Source organism: Triticum urartu, chromosome 4A (assembly GCF_056163025.1).
Source record: "Triticum urartu cultivar PI428250 chromosome 4A, HENAU_Tu73, whole genome shotgun sequence".
NCBI classification, from domain to species: Eukaryota; Viridiplantae; Streptophyta; class Magnoliopsida; order Poales; family Poaceae; genus Triticum; species Triticum urartu.
Window position 1 is genome coordinate 91583957 of NC_141876.1, and position 23332 is coordinate 91607288.

At 44.9% G+C, this 23332-nt stretch overlaps 1 long non-coding RNA gene across 11 annotated transcripts; it reads right to left on the minus strand.

Moving 5' to 3' along the window:
• Positions 1 to 18330: 18330 nt before the first annotated feature.
• On the minus strand, positions 18331 to 22727 carry LOC125550854 (uncharacterized). 11 transcript variants are annotated; one of them, XR_015600427.1, is made up of 9 exons: positions 22262 to 22727; positions 22069 to 22158; positions 21872 to 21985; positions 21158 to 21455; positions 20967 to 21079; positions 20240 to 20353; positions 20090 to 20162; positions 18921 to 20003; positions 18331 to 18723 (listed from the first exon to the last, which is right to left on the minus strand). It is a non-coding gene; the product is annotated as an uncharacterized LOC125550854 (long non-coding RNA). The 11 variants fall into 11 exon arrangements; XR_007301960.2 differs by having other exon boundaries at positions 20240 to 20356; XR_015600425.1 differs by having other exon boundaries at positions 20967 to 21027; positions 21217 to 21455; positions 22262 to 22726.
• Positions 22728 to 23332: the final 605 nt, after the last annotated feature.

Below are 23332 nucleotides of genomic sequence, written 5' to 3' on the forward strand. Positions count from 1 at the left end.
CGTGCCAAATCCATGGCACCCCAGACAAACCAGCCAATCATACCAACAGAGATTGTTAGGTTTTCAAACAGGCCGGAAAATTAAACACCTAGAATAAGGAAAAAGGATTGCAAAGCGAGGAGGATGACGAAGAGCCCCGGCAGCCGAACACAGGGGGACAGAAGAGGTTTCCCCTCAGGTCAAAATGGTGAACATGATATATGCTACACACATCCCCAAGAGGGAACAGAAGCGCACGCTCAGGGACGTCTATGCGATAGAGCCAGTCGCCCCAAAATTCAATCCATGGTCATCATACCCAATCACTTTTGACCGTCGGGATCATCCGACCAATATACGTCATGGCGGTTCAGCCGCACTGGTCTTGGACCCAATAATTGATGGGTTCCACCTGACGCGAGTCCTGATGGACGGTGGCAGCAGCCTCAACTTACTCTATCAGGATACAGTGCAAAAATGGGCATCAATCCATCATGGATCAAGCCCACAAAGACTACCTTTAAAGGAGTCATACCAGGTGTAGAGGCCCGTTGTACGGGCTCAATCACACTAGAGGTTGTCTTCGGATCTCCGGACAACTTCCAAAGTGAGGAGTTAATCTTCGATATCGTCCCCTTTCGCAGTGGCTATCATGCACTGCTCGGACGAACCGCATTTGCTTGATTCAATGTGGTGACACACTATGCTTATCTTAAGCTCAAGATGCCAGGAGCGCGCAGCGTCATAACAGTTAATGCAAACACGAAACGCTCCCTCGGTACTGAGGAGCACACCGCTGCCTTAGCAGTAGAAGTACAGAGCGGCCTTTTCAAACAGAACCTCAATTTGGCGACCGGTCCCCCGGACACGGTTAAGAGAATCTGGACTACTCAGCAGCAGGACAAATCAGCTCGTCAAGAGCTCGACTAGCAATTCGGCCTCCGTCCCACTCCCGATCAAGTAGCGGCGTTCGTACCGCACGTACATGACTACACACTCAAGATACCATGGGCATAGACGGAGGCATAACTAGCATGTGATCCATAATACGGCTCGGCCGCTCCCGGACACACATACCCTCACTCTTTCCTTTTCGCCTTTTCAGGTTTTGTTTCCACAGGTTTCCACTGGTGGCCCAATCACCGGTCCTTTCAGAGGATAAATATACGAAGATGGCACGAAGCACGGAAGTATAAGGGAATTTTTAGGTGGTTTCTTTAACAACCACTGTACCTGTTCTCAGGACCCACATGCAGCTCTCTCTTGGTTGTGGCTTAGCCCGCTGCTTATTGCACTATTTGTATCAATGCGCTTCAACATATTAATCAAATTATAACGGAAACAGTTTGCGGCCCAAATTCTGCGGCCTTGGCTCATTACCCTTGCTCCTTCTTATGTTTTCCTTTTTCTATTGATAACCTTATCAAATAGCACTGGTACACTTTGGTATGTTCCAATTTGCCAGGGGCTTCATAGCGCCCCACAACATGGCAACAAAGTCCGAACACTTTCTACTGTTCGGCACCCCAAATTTAGCACTATATGCACTGGCTCCGAATCATGTCTTTGGTCAATAGTTGGGTTACCCGGCTCCTGTGCTTGCTACCCTATGTTCCGCTACATCGGCTAGGGTAGTAAAGGGAGAACTACTACGATTGTGCCCTGGTTTATCCAGATAAGCACCTCAGTAGAGAAAGCCGAAAACTGACTATCATGATGCGCCGGGAGCCGATCAGCTCTTCCGAGGTCTCAAATCGTTAGAGATTTTTTCTGCATTACGTGAGGGATAGGTACTTGCCCAATCAGGCGTTTATAGCTTCCTAGTTCGGATACCAGGGGCTGCGCCTAAATTTTTATCGTCAAACTCCTATTGCTAAGTGAGGGTGTTCAAGCTGAATAGTCTGATTGCCTGGTTCTCTGCGCTAAACACCTCCTTCAAGGACCAAACAATTGGATCAAGAGTTTTTAGATTATATCCCGAACACCCCCCGTACTTCCTACGTGGGGGAAGAAGCCGACGATTGGGAAACTCTCAGATTTCACACAATACGACCGCACAGGAGGTGGAAATTTTTAAACAAACATTATATTACAAAATTGTTTCATAGTATAAGGCAAAGACAACATGAATCATTTGAAAATAATGTCTTGCACACATTGTGTTGCCACAACGCGAGGCCCCTCCAGGACATCTGCAAAATACCGCTCGGGCGTGCGGCGCTCCTTTCCCTCTAGCGGCCCCTCGGTCATCAGCTTGACGGTGTCCATCTTCGCCCACCACACCTTGACGCGGGCGAAGGCCATGCGCGCACCTTCAATGCAGGTCGATCGCTTGACGACGTCCAGCCGAGGACAGGCGTTCACCAGCCGCTTCACGAGCCCGAAGTAGCTGTCGGGCATAGCTTCAGCAGGCCACAGTCGGATTATCAAATCCTTCATGGCTACTTCGGCCACCCTATGAAGCTCGACCATTTGTTTTAGCTGATCGGTGAAGGGCGCTGGATGCTCTAGCGCAAGGTATTGCGACCAGAACAGCTTCTCCGTTGAGCTCCCTTCTTCGGCTCGAAAGAACTCCACAGCGTCGGACACACTGGCGGCAGATCTGCAAACACCCCTGGAGAACTCCGAATCTGGGTAAGTAAGAAATACTTCTTCTTCACATACTTGCTTTGCATACTAAACGCCTTACCCGCCGCGATCTTCTTGGCCTCCTGGATCTCTTGAAGGGCACCCTAGGCTTCAACCCAGGCCGCTTCCACGCTTTCAGGAGCCTTGGCGAGTTCGGTCTCTTGAGCCAAAACATCGCCCTCCAAGGTCTCATACTTCTTCACAGTGTCCTGGAGCTCTTGTTGGACATCGTTCAGCCTAGCCATAAGCTTCTTACGAGCGGCCTGCTCCTTGACAGCTTTCCCCTCACCTTCAGCTAGGGCCTTTTTAAGGGCCTCGACCTCGGCCGTCGCTCCTACACATATCATAACACTACGGTCAATATACATCATTTATTATTTCCAAGTATATAGAAAGTCAGTACATACCTTGCTGGTCTTCCAACTGCTTCCTCGCTTGGCCGAGCTCCTCCTTGGCCCGCTCCAATCTCTGCTTTAGTCCGGAGACTTTGGCAGTCTGTGAGGTCACGGCCAGCAACGACGCCTGCTTATTCACATCAGGCACATTTTAGTTAGTTTCCTGCGAAATTTAATTGATCCTCTGTCTGGCTTTTCTTTCCGAACACCAGACAGTTTCTCAGGGGCTACTGTCTATATTGGGATTTTCCCTGTTATGCCGCTTACCTCAAAACCTTTCAGCAAGCCGCTATAGGCTTCAGTCAGTCCGCTCTTGACGGACTGAACCTTCTCAATCACCGTACCCATAAGGATACGGCATTCTTCCACAATGGAAGTGCCTCGTAGGGCTTCCAGCAGATTATCCGGTGCCTCTGGTTGGACAGAGGTCACCGGTGGAACAGCTAATCCCCCTTCATTCGAAGGAGGTTGTTCGCCGGATTCCAGAGCCGTATAGGTCCCCGGACTTGTATTCGGCTGGGGTCTGAATTGAGCAAGGCCCCCGTCCCCAGCCACCATGGGGACCTACTCCCCCATGTGTCCGGAAGCCAAGGTATTGCCTCCTGGCACCGCCCCGGCAGCCTCCTGAACCTCTCCCTGGCATGGGAAGGTCCTTTGGGACAGCACCTCATCGTCGCCCTTGGCCCGGGAGAGTGAGCGGCCGCCGGTGACTCACTAGCCATCGAATTTGAATCCAACGAACATCTTGATGAGGATCGCTGGGAGCTGTCGTGGGCCGGAGTGCAATGGCATAAATTAACATATTATATCATGAAGCAAGAGAGGACGGACGCATGGACATACTTGGGTTTAGGTACTTACGACGCAGCCGAAGGCTTGTTTCAAGGGCTTCGCTCTGTGCTGTTGTTGACGTCCCATGCGGAGTTATCCGCGAGAGGGCCTTTCCCCCTCTTGGGCGCCTCCGCCTCCAAATTTGTGGAGGTCGCCCTCTTCTTCCTTCCCCCATTAGGGGGAGAGTCGCTCTCCTCCTCCTCCTCCTCGTCTTCGGTGGCGGGGGAGCGGGTCTTGTCTTCGAACGTCACTTCCAAAGCGTCCTTGCGGCGGGGACCACTCCAGACCCCCTTGGCCTTCTTCTCCGGCGACTTATAGGGTGCCGGTACCAGCATCTTCGCCAGGCGCGGGTGTCGGTGTCAAAACCGGCGGATCTCAGGTAGGGGGTCATGAACTGTGTGTCTAGGATCGATGGTAACAGGAGACAGGGGACACGATGTTTACCCAAGTTTGGGCCCTCTCTACGGAGGTAATACCCTACATCCTGCTTGATTGATATTGATGATTATGAGTGTTACAAGAGTTGATCTACCACGAGATCGAGATGGAGAAATCCTAGAAGACTAGCCTATATGACTATGGTAATGAATATTGCTACCTCTTGAGCACTGCGTTCGTTTTTCCCCGAAGAGGAAGGGATGATGCAGCAAAGTAGTGTAAGTATTTCCCTCAGTTTTGAGAACCAAGGTATCAATCCAGTAGGAGGCTACGCGCGAGTCCCTCGTACCTGCACAAAACAAATAAATCCTCGCAACCAATGCGATAAGGGGTTGTCAATCCCTACACAGCCACTTACGAGAGTGAGATCTGATAGATATGATAAGATAATATTTTTGGTATTTTTATGATAAAGATGCAAAGTAAAATAAAAGCAAAGTAAAAAAGCAAAGGAAATAACTAAGTATTGGAAGATTAATATGATGAAGATAGACCCGGGGGCCATAGGTTTCACTAGTGGCTTCTCTCAAGAGAATAAGTATTCTACGGTGGGTGAACGAATTACTGTTGAGCAATTGACAGAATTGAGCATAGTTATGAGAATATCTAGGTATGATCATGTATATAGGCATCACGTCTGAGACAAGTAGACCGACTCCTGCCTGCATCTACTACTATTACTCCACTCATCGACCGCTATCCAGCATGCATCTAGAGTATTAAGTTAATGAAAACAGAGTAACGCCTTAAGCAAGATGACATTATGTAGAGGGATAAACTCATGCAATATGATGAAAACTCCATCTTGTTATCCTCGATGGCAACAATACAATATGTGCCTTGCTGCCCCTACTGTCACTGGGAAAGGACACCGCAAGATTGAACCCAAAGCTAAGCACTTCTCCCATTGCAAGAAAGATCAATCTAGTAGGCCAAACCAAACTGATAATTCAAAGAGACTTGCAAAGATAACCAATCATACATAAAAGAATTCAGAGAAGATTCAAATATTGTTCATAGATAGACTTGATCATAAACCCACAATTCATCGGTCTCAACAAACACACCGCAAAATGAAGATTACATCGAATAGTTCTCCACAAGAGAGGGGGAGAACATTGTATTGAGATCCAAAAAGAGAGAATAAGCCATCTAGCTAATAACTATGGACCCGTAGGTCTGAGGTGAACTACTCACACTTCATCGGAGGGGCTATGGTGATGATGTAGAAGCTCTCCGTGATGGATACCCCCTCCGACAGAGCTCCGGAACAGGCCCCAAGATGGGATCTCGTGGATACAGAAAGTTGCGGCGGTGGAATTAGGGTTTTGGCTCCGTATCTGATCGTTTGGGGGTACATAGGTATATATAGGAGGAAGGAGTATGTCGGTGGAGCAACAGGGGGCCCACGAGGGTGGAGGGCGCGCCTAGGGGGGTAGGCGCGCCCCCCTACCTCGTGGCGTCCTCCCTTGTTTCTTGACGTAGGGTCCAAGTCTCCTGGATCATGTTCGGCGAGAAAATCACGTTCCCGAAGGTTTCATTCCGTTTGGACTCCGTTTGATATTCCTTTTCTTCGAAACCCTAAAATAGGCAAAAAAACAGCAATTCTGGGCTGGGCCTCCGGTTAATAGGTTAGTCCCAAAAATAATATAAAATTGGATAATAAAGCCCAATAATGTCCAAAACAGTAGATAATATAGCATGGAGCAATCAAAAATTATAGATACATTGGAGACGTATCAAGCATCCCCAAGCTTAATTCCTGCTCGTCCTCGAGTAGGTAAATGATAAAAACAGAATTTTTGATGCGGAGTGCTACTTGGCATAATTTTAATGTAATTCTTCTTAATTGTGGTATGAATATTCAGATCCGAAAGATTCAAGATAAAAGTTCATATTGACATAAAAATAATAATACTTCAAGCATACTAACTAAGCAATTATGTCCTCTCAAAATAACATGGCCAAAGAAAGTTCATCCCTACAAAATCATATAGTTTAGTCATGCTCCATTTTCGTCACACAAGAATGCTCTCATCATGCACAACACCGATGACAAGCCAAGCAATTGTTTCATAATTTAGTAATCTCAAACCTATAAACTTTCGCGCAATATATGAGCGCGAGCCATGGATATAGCACTATGGGTGGAATAGAATATGATGATGGGGGTTATGTGGAGAAGACAAAAAAGGAGAAAGTCTCACATCAACGAGGCTAATCAACGAGTCTAACAAAAAAGGAGATGCCCATCAATTGATGTTAATGCAAGGAGTAGGGATTGCCATGCAACGGATGCACTAGAGTTATAAATGTATAAAAGCTCAACAAAAGAAACTAAGTGGGTGTGCATCCAACTTGCTTGCTCATGAAGACCTAGGGCACTTGAGGAGACCCATTGTTGGAATATACAAGCCAAGTTCTATAATGAAAAATTCCCACTAGTATATGAAAGTGACAAAAATAAAAGACTCTCTATCATGAAGATTATGGTGCTACTTTGAAGCACAAGTGTGGAAAAAAGGTTAGTAGCATTGTCCCTTCTTTATATTTTTTTTAATTTGGCCTTTCTTTTTTTTGGCCTTTCTTTTTTTTATTTGGACAATGCTCTATGAATGATGGTCATCACACTTCTATTTACTTACAACTCAAGAATTACAACTCGATACTTAGAGCAAGATATGACTCTATATGAATGCCTCCGGCAGTGTACCGGGATATGCAATGAACCAATAGTGACATGTATGAAATAATTATGAACGGTGGCTTTGCCACAAATACTATGTCAACTACATGATCATGCTAAGCAATATGACAATGATGAATGTATCATGATAAACGGAATGGTGGAAAGTTGCGTGGCAATATATCTCAGAATGGCTATGGAAATGCCATAATAGGTAGGTATGGTGGCTGTTTTGAGGAAGATATAAGGAGGTTTATGTGTGAAAGAGCGTATCATATCACGGGGTTTGGATGCACCGGCGAAGTTTGCACCAACTCTCAATGTGAGAAAGGGCAATGCACGGTACCGAAGAGGCTAGCAATGATGGAAGGGTGAGAGTGCGTATAATCCATGGACTCAACATTAGTCATCAAGAACTCACATACTTATTGTAAAAATCTACAAGTCATCAAAAACCAAGCACTATGCGCATGCTCCTAGGGGGATAGATTGGTAGGAAAAGACCATCGCTCGTCCCCGACCGCCACTCATAAGGAAGACAATCAAATAACACCTCATGTTTCAAATTTGTTACATAACGTTTACCATACGTGCATGCTACAGGACTTGCAAACTTCAACACAAGCATTTCTTAAATTCAAAACTACTCCGCTAGCATGACTTTGCCATTATTACCTCCATATCTCAAAACAATCATCAAGCATCAAACTTCTCTTAGTATTCAAAACACTCATAAGAAAAAATTTATTAATCTTGAACACCTAGTATATTAGGATTATTTAAGAAAATTACCATGCTATTTAAGACTCTCAAAATAATCTAAGTGAAGCATGAGAGATCAATAGTTTCTATAAAACAAATCCACCACCGTGCTCTAAAAGATATAAGTGAAGTACTAGAGCAAAACTATATAACTCAAATGATATAAGCGAAGCACATAGAGTATTCTAACAAATTCCAAATCATGTATGGCTCTATCAAAAGGGGCGTACAGCAAGGATGATTGTGGTAAACTAAAAAGAAAAGACTCAAATCATACAAGACACTCCAAGCAAAACACATATCATGTGGTGAATAAAAATATAGCTCCAAGTAAAGTTACCGATAAAAGTAGACGAAAAGAGGGGATGCCTTCTGGGGCATCCCCAAGCTTTGGCTTTTAGGTATCCTTAGATTATCTTGGGGGTGCCATGGGAATCCCCAAGATTAGGCTCTTGCCACTCCTTGTTCCATAATCCATCAAATATTTACCCAAAACTTGAAAACTTCACAACACAAAACTTAAAGTAGAAAATCTCGTGAGCTCCGTTAGCGAAGGAAAGCAAAAGACCACTTCAAGGTACTGTAATGAACTCATTATTTATTTATATTGGTGTTAAACCTACTGTATTACAACTTCTCTATGGTTTATAAACTGTTTACTAGCCATAGATTCATCAAAATAAGCAAACAACGCACGAAAAACAGAATCTGCAAAAAACAGAACAGTCTGTAGTAATCTGCAGCTATCGCAAGATCTGGAACCTCAAAAATTCTAAAATAAATTGCTGGACGTGAGGAATTTATATATTAATCATCTGCAAAAAGAATTAACTAAATAGAACCTTCCAAATAAAAATGGCAGCAGTTCTCGTGAGCACTAAAGTTTCTGTTTTTTTACAGCAAGATATCAAGACTTTCCCCAAGTCTTCCCAACGGTTCTACTTGGCACAAACACTAATTAAACACAAAAAAACAACCTAAACAGAGGCTAGATAAATTATTTATTACTAAACAGTTGCAAAAAGAAAGGAATAAAAATAAAATTGGGTTACCTCCCAACAAGCGCTATCGTTTAATGCCCCTAGCTAGGCATAAAAAGCAAGGATAGATCTAGGTATTGCCATCTTTGGTAAGCAATCCATAAGTGGCTCTCATAATAGATTCATAAGGTAATTTAATTTTCTTTCTAGGAAAGTTCCATGCCTTTCCTTAACGGAAATTGGAATCTAATATTTCCTTCCTTCATATCAATAATTGCACCAATCGTTCTAAGAAAAGGTCTACCAAGAGTAATAGGACATGAAGGATTGCAATCTATATCAAGAACTATAAAATCTACGGGTACATAATTCCTATTTGCAACAATAAGAACATCATTAATTCTTCCCATAGATTTCTTAATAGTGGAATCCGCAAGATGCAAATTTAGAAAGCAATCATCAAAATCACGGAAACCTACCAAATCGCACAAAGTCTTTGGAATCGTGGAAACACTAGCACCCAAATCACATAAAGCATAGAACTCATGATCTTTAATCTTAATTTTAATAGTTGGTTCCCACTTATCATAAAGTTTTCTAGGGATAGAAACTTCCAATTCAAGTTTTTCTTCATAAGATTGCATCAAGGCATCAACGATATGTTTAGTGAACGCTTTGTTTTGACTATAAGCGTGAGGAGAATTTATCACGGATTGCAACAAGAAAATATAATCAATCAAAGAGAAATTTTCATAATTAAATTCCTTGAAATCCAAAATATTGGGTTTAGCAACATCTAGGGTTTTAATTTCTTCATTCCCACTTTCATCAATTTTAGCATCAAGATCTAAAAACTCTGAATTCTTGGAACGCCTTCTAGGTAAAGGTGGATCATATTCAGTCCCATCATTATTAAGATTCATATTGCAAAACAAAGATTTAATAGGGGACACATCAATAACTTTTAGATCTTCATATTTATTTTCATAAGAACTAGAAGAACACGCTCTTATAAAGGAATCTTTCTTAGCACGCATCCTAGCGGTTCTTTCTTTGCACTCATCAATGGAAATTCTCATGGCTTTGAGAGACTCATTGATATCATTCTTAGGTGGCATAGATCTAAGTTTCAAAGAATCAACATCAAGAGAAATTCTATCAACGTTCCTAGCCAACTCATCAATCTTAAGCAATTTTTCTTCAATCAAAGCATTGAAATTCTTTTGCGAAGTAATAAATTCTTTAATATTAGATTCAAAATCAGAGGGCATCTTATTATAATTTCCATAAGAATTGTTGTAGGAATTACCATAATTATTAGAGAGATTACTAGGATAAGGCCTAGGATTAAAATTTCCTCTATCGCGTTGTTACCAAAATTATTCCTACCAACAAAATTCACATCCATAGATTCATTATTATTCTCAATCAAAGTAGACAAGGGCATATCATTAGGATCAGAAGAAACACTTTTACTAGCAAATAATTTCATAAGTTCATCCATCTTTCCACTCAAAACATTAATTTCTTCTATCGCATGCACCTTTTTATTAGTAGATCTTTCAGTATGCCATTGAGAATAATTAACCACAATATTATCTAGGAGTTTAGTAGCTTCTCTTAAAGCGATTTCCATAAAAGTGCCTCCCGCGGCCGAATCTAAAAGATTTCTAGAAGCAAAATTCAATCCGGCATAAAAAATTTGTATAGTCATCCACAAATTCAAACCACGAGTAGGGCAATTACGTATCATTAATTTCATCCTCTCCCAAGCTTGTGCAACATGTTCATGATCAAGTTGCTTAAAATTCATAATATCGTTTCAAAGGGAGATGATCTTAGCGGGAGGAAAATACTTAGAGATAAAAGCATCTTTGCACTTATTCCATGAATCAATACTATTTTTAGGCAAAGACGAGAACCAAGCTTTAGCATGATCTGTAAGCGAAAAAGAAAATAGCTTCAATTTAACAATATCGTTATACACATCTTTCTTCTTTTGCATATCACACAAATCAACGAAGCTATTTAGATGGGTAGCGGCATCTTCACTAGGAAGGCCGGAAAACGGATCTTTCATGACAAGATTCAGCAAGGCAGTATTAATTTCACAAGATTCAGCATCGGTAAGAGGAGAAATCGGAGTGCTAATAAAATCATTGTTGTTGGTATTGGTAAAGTCACACAATTTAGTGTTATCTTGAGCCATCGTGACAAGCAAGCAATCCAACACACAAGCAAGCAAAAAGCACTCAGGCAAAAAAAGGCAAACGGGAAAGAGAGGGAGGATAGAGAGAGAGGGTGAATAAAATGGTAAGGGTGAAATGGGGGAGAGGAAAATGAGAGGCAAATGGCAAATAATGTAATGTGGGAGATAGGGATTGTGATGGGTACTTGGTATATTGACATTTGCGTAGACTCCCCGGCAACGGTGCCAGAAATCCTTCTTGCTACCTCTTGAGCACTGCGTTGGTTTTTTCCCGAAGAGGAAGGGATGATGCAGCAAAGTAGCGTAAGTATTTCCCTCAGTTTTTTGAGAACCAAGGTATCAATCCAGTAGGAGGCTACGCATGAGTCCCTCGTACCTGCACAAAACAAATAAATCCTCGCAACCAACGCGATAAGGGGTTGTCAATCCCTAGACGACCACTTACGAGAGTGAGATCTGATAGATATGATAAGATAATATTTTTTGTATTTTTATGATAAACATGCAAAGTAAAATAAAAGCAAAGTAAAAAAGTAAAGGAAATAACTAAGTATTGGAAGATTAATATGATGAAGATAGACCCGGGGGCCATAGGTTTCACTAGTGGCTTCTCTCAAGAGCATAAGTATTCTTCGGTGGGTGAACGAATTATTGTTGAGCAATTGACAGAATTGAGCATTGTTACAATATTATCTAGGTATGATCATGTATATAGGCATCACGTCCGAGACAAGTAGACCAACTCCTGCCTGCATCTACTACTATTACTCCACTCATCGACCGCTATCCAGCATGCATCTAGAGTATTAAGTTAATGAAAACAGAGTAACATCTTAAGCAAGATGACATGATGTAGAGGGATAAATCCATGCAACATGATGAAAACCCCGTCTTGTTATCCTCGATGGCAACAATACAATACGTGCCTTGCTGCCCCTACTGTCACTGGGAAAGGACACCGCAAGATTGAACCCAAAGCTAAGCACTCCTCCCATTGCAAGAAAGATCAATCTAGTAGGCCAAACCAAACTGATAATTCGAAGAGACTTGCAAAGATAACCAATCATACATAAAAGTATTCAGAGAAGATTCAAATATTGTTCATAGATAGACTTGATCATAAACCCACAATTCATCGGTCTCAACAACACACCGCAGAAAGAAGATTACATCGAATAGTTCTCCACAAGAGAGGGGGAGAACATTGTATTGAGATCCAAAAAGAGAGAAGAAGCCATCTAGCTAATGACTATGGACCCGTAGGTCTGAGGTGAACTACTCACACTTCATCGAAGGGGCTATGGTGATGATGTAGAAGCCCTTCGTGATGGATACCCCCTCCGGCGGAGCTCCGGAACATGCCCCAAGATGGGATCTCGTGGATACAGAAAGTTGCGGCGGTGGCATTAGGATTTTGGCTCCATATCTGATCGTTTGGGGATACATAGGTATATATAGGAGGAAGGAGTACGTCGGTGGAGCAATAGGGGGCCCACGAGGGTGGAGGGCGCGCCTGGGGGGGGTAGGCGCGCCCCCTACCTCGTGGCCTCCTCCCTTGTTTCTTGACGTAGGGTCCAAGTCTCCTGGATCATGTTCGGCGAGAAAATCACGTTCCCGAAGGTTTCATTCCGTTTGGACTCCGTTTGATATTCCTTTTCTTCGAAACCCTAAAATAGGCAAAAAAACAGCAATTCTGGGCTGGGCCTCCGATTAATAAGTTAGTCCCAAAAATAATATAAAAGTTGATAATAAAGCCCAATAATGTCCAAAACAGTAGATAATATAGCATGGAGCAATCAAAAATTATAGATACGTTGGAGACGTAGCAAATATATCCTTTCTGGACTAACCCCTCCGGTTTATATAGACACCGGGGGGGATCTAGGGTTTACATAGAGTCGGTTACATAAGAAGGGATCTTCATAATCGGTTGCCAAGTTTGCCTTCCATGCCAAGGAGTGTCCAATCCGGACACAGGTACAGTCTTCGGCCTTCATATCTTCACAGCCCATCAGTCCGGCCCAGGGATAACAGGCCGGACGCCCGAGGACCCCTTAGTCCAGGACTCCCTTAGTAGCCCCCAAACCAGTCTTCAATAGCGAGGTGTTCGGCACACAAATTGTCTTCGGCATTGCAAGGCGGGTTCCTCCTTTAATGATCTCCAAGTGATGTATTCGACCATTGGTTCCATGTCGCTCCCCTCGGCTTCTGCGTGTTAAATAACTTCGCCTCCCACGTGTCAAGCGAAGGCGGAAGGTCAGGATATTTTTGCAGGTAACACCCCGCCCATGCAAGGAGGAGCGCCTGTTAAAGAGATCGGATCCTAGATCCATACGGCATCACACAGAGGAAATCCCCAGAAAATGCTTGGGAGAAACCATTCCAGCATGGCTAGCGCCCCCAGCTCCTCCACCAGTTCCGGCCCAGAGAAAGGCCAGTGGGAGAGGTGTTCAGTGTCCCACAGTCAATTGACGGAGCTGCAGACGCATGGATTTCTTCCCCCTGCAGATCTAGTTCCTGTTCGAGCGGGGCTAGATTCCTTCAATCGGTGAGATTCAGGCAGAGGACTTCCCCAATCCATCCGGGGGAGAGCGAGTATGTTTCGTCCCCTACCTGCTAAGGGGCGTTGCATTTCCCATTCATCCGTTCCTCCGAGGGCTTCTGGAATCCTATGGCCTCCAGTTGCACAACTTCACCCTTGCCTCCATTCTGCACATTGCGGGTTACGTCGCTTTATGTGAACTATTCCTGGGTATCGAGGCTCACTTCGAGCTATGGAGGAAGTTGTTCTGTCTTGTCCCGCGTAATCACGAGGGGTCAATATTTGAAGTGGGCGGAGCCGAAGTATGGTGTATCGCTGATACCGGATATCTATCCGGCACACCAAGGAAGGCATCCGAAGAATGGCCTTCCGAATGGTTCTGTATTGAGGACGTCGCGCTTCCCGACCCAGTTCGAAAGGGTCTTCCTAAATTTGCAAGTGTTCCGCTGAAGAAATGCCACAGTTGGCATCCTTGGAGTCTTGAGGAGGACGACAGCGCAGAAGTTTGCCAGCTTATAAGCAAGATAAAGACGCTCGCTCAGTCCGGACTTACAATAATCGAGGTAATGGCGATCTCCACAGTGTGTGGGGTTCAGCCGCTACAATAGAGGGCTGCCCATGTGGCACCATAATGGAGAGGATGACGTCTCCCGTTATGGCCAGAAGGGTCCAGATACCCCCGCCGCTCTGGCCAAAATATTGGCCGAGCTTTTTAAAGGGGAGGAAGAGGAGTTTCTTCGCATTGAGCACAGAGATGCATATTCTATGTATAATACTCCCAATTGGGTAAGCTTCGACCCCTCGATTCCACTCATTCCCCTTTCGGATTACTTTTGATAAATTTTAGGTCTGTTTGTTATGACAGCACTGGCGGAAGGTCACTGAAGGACTTCATAGTCCTGCCCCACAGCCGGAGATCCACAACCGGTTACTAGATCCTGGGTTTGAAGAGGATCCGGATATATTCGTGGTGCTCGCAGGGGGAGTGTTCTACCAGACAAGCTATGACGGCACAGAAGTGGCCATGACCGCCAACTACCCTGGCCTTCTTCCTGCTTCACATGTAAATAATTAGGAAACACCTTCTCTAAAAGAGTGCTCTTATTCCGCCTCACCCACCGCACTGTATCGTGCTTCACAGGGGAGACGTTCGGCGATTTTGAAGAGATCGGCTCCCATGCCGGAAAAGCCTTCCAAGAGGAAAGCAAACAAAGACACGGTCGTGCCTTCATCGAAGAGGTATGAATTCGCCAACCTGCACCTGAGCAGTCATGTCCAACCGCGACCTTCCCGTTTTCCATGTGTCAGGAGGAAGGCGCGTCGGACTATATCCGGAGGTCCGAGCGGCCGTACTTCCCACAGCCAGGATTCAAATCCTGTCGTGAAGACGGGGCTGATGTAGGGGCGACGCTGGACTATCCTCCAGCCGAGGACTCGGACGATGTATCCGTCACCAACTCGGAAGTGGAGAGTGCTATGAATCATCAACGCCGTCGGGCCATTTTACAAGACCCTGGCTTTTCAGAAGTGTCGTTTAACGCCTTCAACTCAGCCAATGCATACATCCGGGCTGCTCGAGATGGCATTAACAGGGCCACAAAGCAACATTTCAAAGATGTGCAGGTAAATTCGCTTTGTCTGACTATGATAACCATATGCCAGTAGCCCTGAGACTTAAAGGGGTTGAAACAACTGATTTGAGGATCAATGTATGACTAGGTGCTTACGGAGAAGAATACCCGGCTAGCTCAGGAACTAGAAAAGTGTCAGCGGCAGCTGCTTGCTGCCAATGCCGAACTGGAGAAATACAAGGCATCTCCTGGTAATAGTTTCCTCTATCGAAAACTCATAATGATACACCAATATTGTGAATCTGGGTTCTAATCTTTATGTTGGGCCGTTAGACCAAGTACGAGAGCAGCTGGACGCCGCTCGAAGCGAAGAACACGGAGCCAAAAAGCTACTGGCAGCGTGCGAGCGTGTATTGACAAAATTCGTTGAATAGAAAAAGAAACTCCAGGATTCGAACACCGAACTGTGCGAACAACAGAAAGATGTGCGAGCGCAGCTAGCCGACTCTGTGAAGGAGAACAAGAAGCTGCGAGGCGTTATATTCAGTATGTGGTTGCTTTTATCTTATAGCAGTTTGGAGGTAACGGTAGCTGATATAGCTGTAATTGCAGGTGTTTTGACGAACCGCCCCGAAGAGGAGGTGTCCGGATCATCAAATGATCTTCTGCAAGGGTTGTCGCAGTTGCCCGAGCAAGCTCGGCAGGCTCTGCGGAGTGTAGCCAAGGCTTTATGGCCATCCGACTCCCCTCCAGGAAGCATGAAGAAGCTGGTAGAGCTGTTCAAGGGAGCGCGGCGGCGTATCCAGCTGTGGAAGATATCCGCCTGCCGAGAGAGTGCGCGAGAGGCCTGGGCCATGGTGAAGACGCACTATACCAAGACGGATCCTAATCACATGGCTCATGTCGTGCCGGTAGGGCCGAATGGGGAAGAAATTCCCGTTAGTATAGTGTATGACCAAGTAGAGGTGGCCACCAAATATTCTCAACAGGATTGTAAGTTAGACTGCCTGTTGGAAGGTGTAGAGGAAGAGGTGTTCGAGTCCAAGTGACTATGTACTTTCCTCATCTAGCTGAATTGTATATCATTTGTCATGGCAGACCTTTTCGCTTCAACCTCCGGACCCGAAGGTGCGGAGTGTTTCCCAATACCGTCGCGGCCGAATAGGCCGGGGTATGCCGGGAAAACTAGGCATAGGGGTAATAGTTGCTTGAACAGAAAAGTTGTATCTGGCTAGCTATGTTATATTACATTGATATCGTAAGAAACATCTTCCAGAGAGAATAGTTCCATTAAAGGTTCCTTTCTCTGGGTGTGCATGCATTTAATGTACATGTCCGAATTGTGATGCGAGCACCACAGTTTGTATAACTTCTGGGGGTGCACAATGGAGTGAGTTTAGAAAACATCTTTAATTCGCCGACCAAATATTTCCTTAAGAACGCTAGCTTTCGGCTTCACCCAGTCTGAGATACACATCCGGATGAACCGGCGGTAACAATCGCAAAGGTGCTCCCTTTATGCCCTAGCCGAACTAACGGGAACGTACGGCATAAGCACAGGAGCCAGGCAACCCAGCTTGGCCAAAACTTAAGTCATGTCGATGCATATAGTGGCGAAGAAAAGATACATATGGAAAAACTCATATGTGAGGAGCTTAATGCTCAAGGAATGACAAGAACTATGACGCCCCGAGACCGTTGCGCCAGGTGTCTTCCAGTTATTCGTTGTTGTTGCCTTGTCTTTCGCTTGCGTGTTGCATCTTGCCATGTCAGCATGTGCATTACATCATCATGTTTTTCAAAACTTGCATCCGCCTGGGTCTCCCCATTCCTTCCGTTGTTCGTTCTGAGCCCAGACACACTCGCCCGCGCCAACGGCACCTCTGAAATATTTTATAAGTGGCCGAAAAATGTTTTCGGAATGGGATGAAAGTTGGCATGCGGTGTTATTATGTTGTCAGTAGACCGCCTGTCAAGTTTCATCGCATTCGGAGTCCGTTTGACGCCCCAACAGATAACTATAGCGGCATTATAGTCGGTCAAACGTCGGACGTTTTCTATCTCCGGAAACAGTTGTCGGGCTGCACTCTCTCTCTCTCTCTTCTCTCCTGCAACCCTCAGTCTTCCACACAGTTACAATCAGCCCACCTGTAGCCCACTAAATCCACCCTCCGACCGGAACCGTCAGATCGCGATCGAGGCTCCAAAAGCCCCCAAAACCCCCTAACCCTAGCTCCTACCTTATATAAACCCCCTCCCTTCCAAATTTGGTCTACCCTAGCCTCCACATACCTTCTGGCCTCCCCCTTGGGATCCCCACAGCCGCTAGCCTCCTCCCTCCTCGATTTTAGCGCCAATCCACCCCGCCACCGCCACTTGTCACCGGCCCAGAGGTCGCGCCACCACCTGAGGCATCGCCCCGACCAACCGAGAGCTGCCACGTCACCTCCCCGCTTCCCGCAGCCACTCACAGCCCTCCACGTCGCCTCTCCAGCGCCCCACTTCACCGCGGCCCTCAGGGCCCATCTGGAGCCCGCCCCAGGCCGCAATCGGGCCTGAGGCGCCCGTCCTGCACCGCCGCCTATTCTGTCACCTCCATGCTCGCGTCGCGTGGCTCCCGAGCAGCGCCTCTCGCGCCGAGCATCGCCGCTGCCACGCTGGTTCCCCACCGCCAGTGAGCTGCGCGCCGCTGCGCCCCTTCCTCTTCCTCTCCCCCTCCCTCTCCCCCTCCCTCCCTCCCTCCCCCCCCCCCCCCCCCCCGCGGAGCCGCCATGGTCATGGAAACCACGCTGCCGCCGTCGAGCTTGCCATCGATCCCCTCGCCCGCGCCGTCTGCTGCCGGATCCGGATGGACCGGATCCATTCCCTGATGCCTCGCCATTCCTGGACTTCACATGCCTCGCTGGATGCCGTTGCTACGTTGCCGTGCTCCTGGTTCGAGCAGAGAGCTCCGGCGCCCGTTGACCCAGCCTCACTCGGCCATCCGTGCCAGAACGCAAGACCCAGCCTGCCTGCCCGGCCTCCTCCCACCGAACTGGGCCTGGCCCAGCTAGGTGAGCAGCCAGGCGCCCAGTGGGCATTGTTAGATTCGGCCTGATGTGGTTTTTTCCCCTACTGCGAATTTGTCTAATAACCAGTGCACTGCAATTTTGCAGAAAAGTCCCCCTAGATCATGCATTTAATAATTCACAAATGGTGCATCGGATTAAAATGATTTATATATGAAAATGACTAGAATTTCATCTAGTTTCATAATGCTAGATGACCCGTTGCACCCATGGCGCAAAAAGCGAGAGCAAACCGTGAAAGTGAGAGTAATTTGGAACCAATTTAATAGATACTTAGGTACACATAGCGTTACATATTTTTTTACATGGCGGCATTATAGCTCAAAGGAAAGAAAGTTATAAGATCACTTGATGATAGCTTACATTGGCTTTATAAAGCATGTTATAGTAGCAGATATGCATCATTGATATAGCTCGCCTATTAACCTTTGGCTGAGTCTTGTATCTTCTACCAGCAAGAAATATCAAGACATGAAGGCAGTGGTATTAGGTTCATGTCCCATCAGTATTAAACATGGTTTCATCGTTTAAGTAGTGGTGTCTTCATTCTACAATTATTATTTACACGGTTCGTGCCACACACATTCTTTTTGAAGAATGATGCAAAGAACCACTGGCTGCTACACCTGCACAACTGCAGTATTAAACATTAAACCATTTAGCGCATCTAATAGGCTACAAAGTTGCTCGTAATAATATATGCAAAGGTAGTGGAAAATATCATTGATTTGCACAATATCGTGAAACATCAGAACATCATGAAACGATTAGGTTAAATTATCATATACAGTTGAAATGCAGCAAAATGTTAAAACACAGAAAGGTACTTACCAACAATCCCAGGGAATGCACCTCGAGGGCCTGAACTATTTTTAGCTCTCCAAATGTCAATGATTTTCTTGATAGAAATTGAGTTTTTGCACACAATCCAGGTAGAAATATATGAGTATGGTGGAAAAAAAATCTTAGTACAAGAGGCTCATATTCATTACTGGAGCAGATGTGTATGGTAAAAAAAATTGTAGAAGCGCAAACACCAGACAATGGTGCAACGTAGAAGCACCACGCGCGACAGATGCTCCAGGAATTATTCAGCTTAGCATCATGGATTCATGGTTCAGACAACTACCAAAATGTCAGCTTAAGTGATTATGTTATAGTTTCAGGACAAAGGATAGCAAGAAAGTCCACCCATTAATTTGATTCGGGTTCAGCCTACCACAAGATCAGAGAAGTTAATCTTCGTCCACATTGGTTTCATCGGCTGGACCGTTCTGCTCCTGCGGCCCTGCCTCTTTATCCAATTTCCCCCGTTTAGCTACAGGCTGCATTTTTGCTTCTAAAGATTGCAGAAGGGGTTGAGTGCAATGAATAAAATTGAATGTTCTTTTTATATCGATTGTGTCTAAATACAACAGCTATTCGCTACAGGAAAAAGAAATCGCAAATTCATGCAATCCCTCATTCGTAAGGACATAGAGAGCTAATAAAATTCCATTGTTATTTATTTATGCTCCCATTTTATAACGATTGCCACTAAATACAATAGCTATTGCTACAGGCAAAGGAATGCCCAAAATTATACAAACCCTCGTTCATGAGGATATAGAGAGCCAAAAATTTATGTTGTTGTTAACAACTTGTATTTATTTATACTCCAATATTCTCGCCAACAATCTAAAGGGCTGAGCCACTGCACCCTTCATTTGCATTGTCACATAAGAGTTATTTATCCGTGCATCATCTAAATTCAAAGAACATATCCTTGATGGACACAACTGAGCAAGAACAGCAGGTTGTAACGGAATGAAAGAGACAAGTAGACAACATCACGACCTTCCAATCCTCAGGGGCTGTACAAACTGGGAACCCAAATCGTTTGCATCTTTCCTTCCTTGCACACAATCATCTGCCCTGCAAATAAGATCACAGTTACTATCATCCTTAATGGTGCTGAGTAAATCAAATAGCAAGGACTAATAAGATGAAAATTTACCTACCATGGCGTAGAATTGAGGAGGTAATTGGTTTAAGCAGCATGGAGGTAGAAACCAGCAGAACCTATCGATGGCACTATTGCATACAATAGAAATCAACACAAGTCAGTAAAAATCAAGAGAAGTGGACAACATAAATCAGCAGCCCATCACCTGCATTCTAGAACATACTTTCAACAACTATCATGCTGTAAAACAACAAGGCACACCAGCCATCAACTTGAATTTTGCAGTGCTCCTGAATTTATTTGGGCGCCGGTACCCTTACTACTGGAATGTAACAAAGGATCAATGGATTAGTACCAAAATTAACCGATTATACCTTGCATATATTTATATGTATTCACTATTTTATTGAGATATAGCAATACTATAAATGCTGAAAATGTAAGCAGATCAACAAAACTGCACAAAAAACACCCATACACGACACTGAAAATCATATGAGCATCTATAACTATTTTGTGGTTCAAATCTATAGAGACACTTTTGTAATATAGTTATAAAATATAGCTTCAACGAAATCTGCATTTATACATCGATATAACACTAATCAAATGTACAAATCTGGCATCAACAATAGAGCTTCACAAGTAGCCTCAAGGATTTCTTTAGTTTCCATTGCCAGCAATGTAAGCGGTAATATAGTTATGAAGAAACAAATTCTGCATTGTAAAAACAGAGCATCTCAAAAAAAAAGAATGAATAGGTGACATCAAACCTACAACAAATATATACCAACTATTGCCGGTTGATTTACTCACTAATCAGCAAAATATACTTAAATTTGAGGTTTTAGATTTAAAAAAGCTTGAGAAAAAGCTAACAATACACATGAGAAGATGAACAAAAAGGATAGAAGGAAGCGATAGAAGTATACCTTAAATCGAATAGCTTCATTGAGTATCTTGGCCAACCCTTTGTACCTCTCATATGTAGTTCTGAGGCAAAGAACGGAGAATAATCATTTGAATCGAGTGCACAACTGTAGACCTGAATGGAAGAGGAATGGTCAAGCACGAAGCACGGTATAGTAGAGTAGGACTGTGAAAGCTAGAAATTTGTCCTTACAACGATGGAGACGTGCTACCAAAACGTAAGTTGGAGGAGATGAGGATCATACTACATACCGACAGCCTTCCCGGTGTCTGTCTTGATCACGGGCACTGGCCTGCTGTAGCCGCCTCCGGTCGCCTGGCAACACCCACGATGGGCCACGATGGACGATGCGTACCTGATTCCACAAGGAAGACGATCGAGGGCCGTCGCTCACAGCGCCGCTCTTGTCTTGACCGCCGCCGCCACGTGTCTAGGGAAACTTTTCTTTCCCTGAACTTGGTGAACCTTTAGCTTGTGTGCCTGAGATACTCTGCAAATATCAAATGGTATGAGAACAATAACGATTATTTAATGTAAAAGGGATGTCATTGTATTTACTGATCTGAAAGTGTTGTATATGATAAAATCAAAATAGCTAGAAGCCTAAAAGTGACCCAACAATACTTTCAACAGGTTGCTGTTTTATGCAAGCAGTAGTATGCTTTTACCTCATAAATCAAAACATAACATGTTCAGGGCCAAAAATGTTGACCAAAATAAAGTGGTAGCAAGCCTATTTAAATTCATGACCGGTGCAGCCTCCTAGCTTAATAAATATATAATGGCAGTTCTGGCTGGTACTTAACATGGAGTAGCGGCAACCTCATATACTCAACTGACAACATCAACCTATAAAGAAAATGTGAACCAAATCAAAGTGGCATTGCTCCAAACCATAGATCATACCTGAAAATCCGCTTCTTCATATCTTTTCTCTCAAATAGAGGCATGCTGAATCCTTCACGCAGGAGGTTGCCAGTGCGTACGTCAAGCCAACAAAAAAGAACAGGAGAGCCCAACCTACAAAAAAAGAATGCAATTCTTTTACAACAACGAATCGTAGAGCAATCAAATGACAAGGGACCAAAAGAGAAGCAATCAACATGGCTCAGCATGCAAGCGGACGGCGTAATCTGCCACTGCAGCAGCTTGGATTTTCATCGAACGCCTTATAGGTAGATACGAAAACGAATCTACACAAACAGGGATGAGATATTCTGTTGTTAAATTGAAAAAATAAGTGAAAAGGAGAGGGGAGAAGGCAAATCAAGAGGGGGGGTGAAGAGGTGTGGGTACCTGTAGAGGCCAGATGCGGCAGAGGATTCATCGGAACTATGTTACATAGAAGCTCAGCTGCGGCGGCCACCCGTGCTTCTCCTCTTGACCACCACCACGACGCCGCCCGGACTCCCGCCATGCTCCGCCACAACCAGGCCACCCGTGCTTCAGCTGCGGCGGCCACCCGTGCTCCCTCCTCCAACGCCATCTTTCCACTGCCTGGATCTTGTTTTCCTCCTCCAACGCCATCTTCCCATCTCCACCTCCCCACGAAAAGGGCAAGACAGGAGGCATCCACCGGCGGGAGGCGCCATCAGCAAGGAAGAGAGGAAGAGGCGGTGCAGGAAGGAGGAGGCCGTTGCGAGGAGAGGAGGGGAAAGAGGAGACGTCAGGGGAGGAGAGAGGATGTGGTGGCGGTGGCGGCGGCGGCTGCTGGGAATTGGGAGGAGATGGGTGAATCGCGTCTAGGTTAATCCCTGCCTCGGTAGGAACACGCTCACCCAAATGCATCGAAAAACCACCTCGTTTCTTGGCCCCACGACCAAACCAGCCCCACCCGTCATACAACATCAAACGAAAAGCTCAGGTAGAGAAGGGATTAACGGTGTACCGACTGTCAGCAGACGAAAAAGCACTGTGGTAAAAGAATCGTTCGGTCCACGAAGGCGTGCGCGCACGATGCCTCTGGAACGGCGGGTAGCGTAGCGTTCTTTAACTTGTCCATGTCACTTTCATGCATGTTAAAAATGTTTAAAATGAGGTTTGCATACAATTTACTTATTGCCATGCTAAAATGCTTTAATTCATAACTAAATAACTGTAGCTCCAAACTTAACAAACTTTATATATAAATGAAGTAGAAAAATGCCTAGTTTAACATGGTGCACTCTTCTTCATGTTTACCAACTCTAAAATTATGTTTAGGGCAGAACAGTACCAAACTCATAATTTGCACATGAGGATTTTTCCGGACTTGTTGCTTGTTGTTCCGGCCCCATTTAAACTTGCCTAGATAGGTAGCTTTCCATATGTTTCACCTCTTGCCATGTTTAACAACATTTAATATTGTTGGGTACATAAACGAGAGAG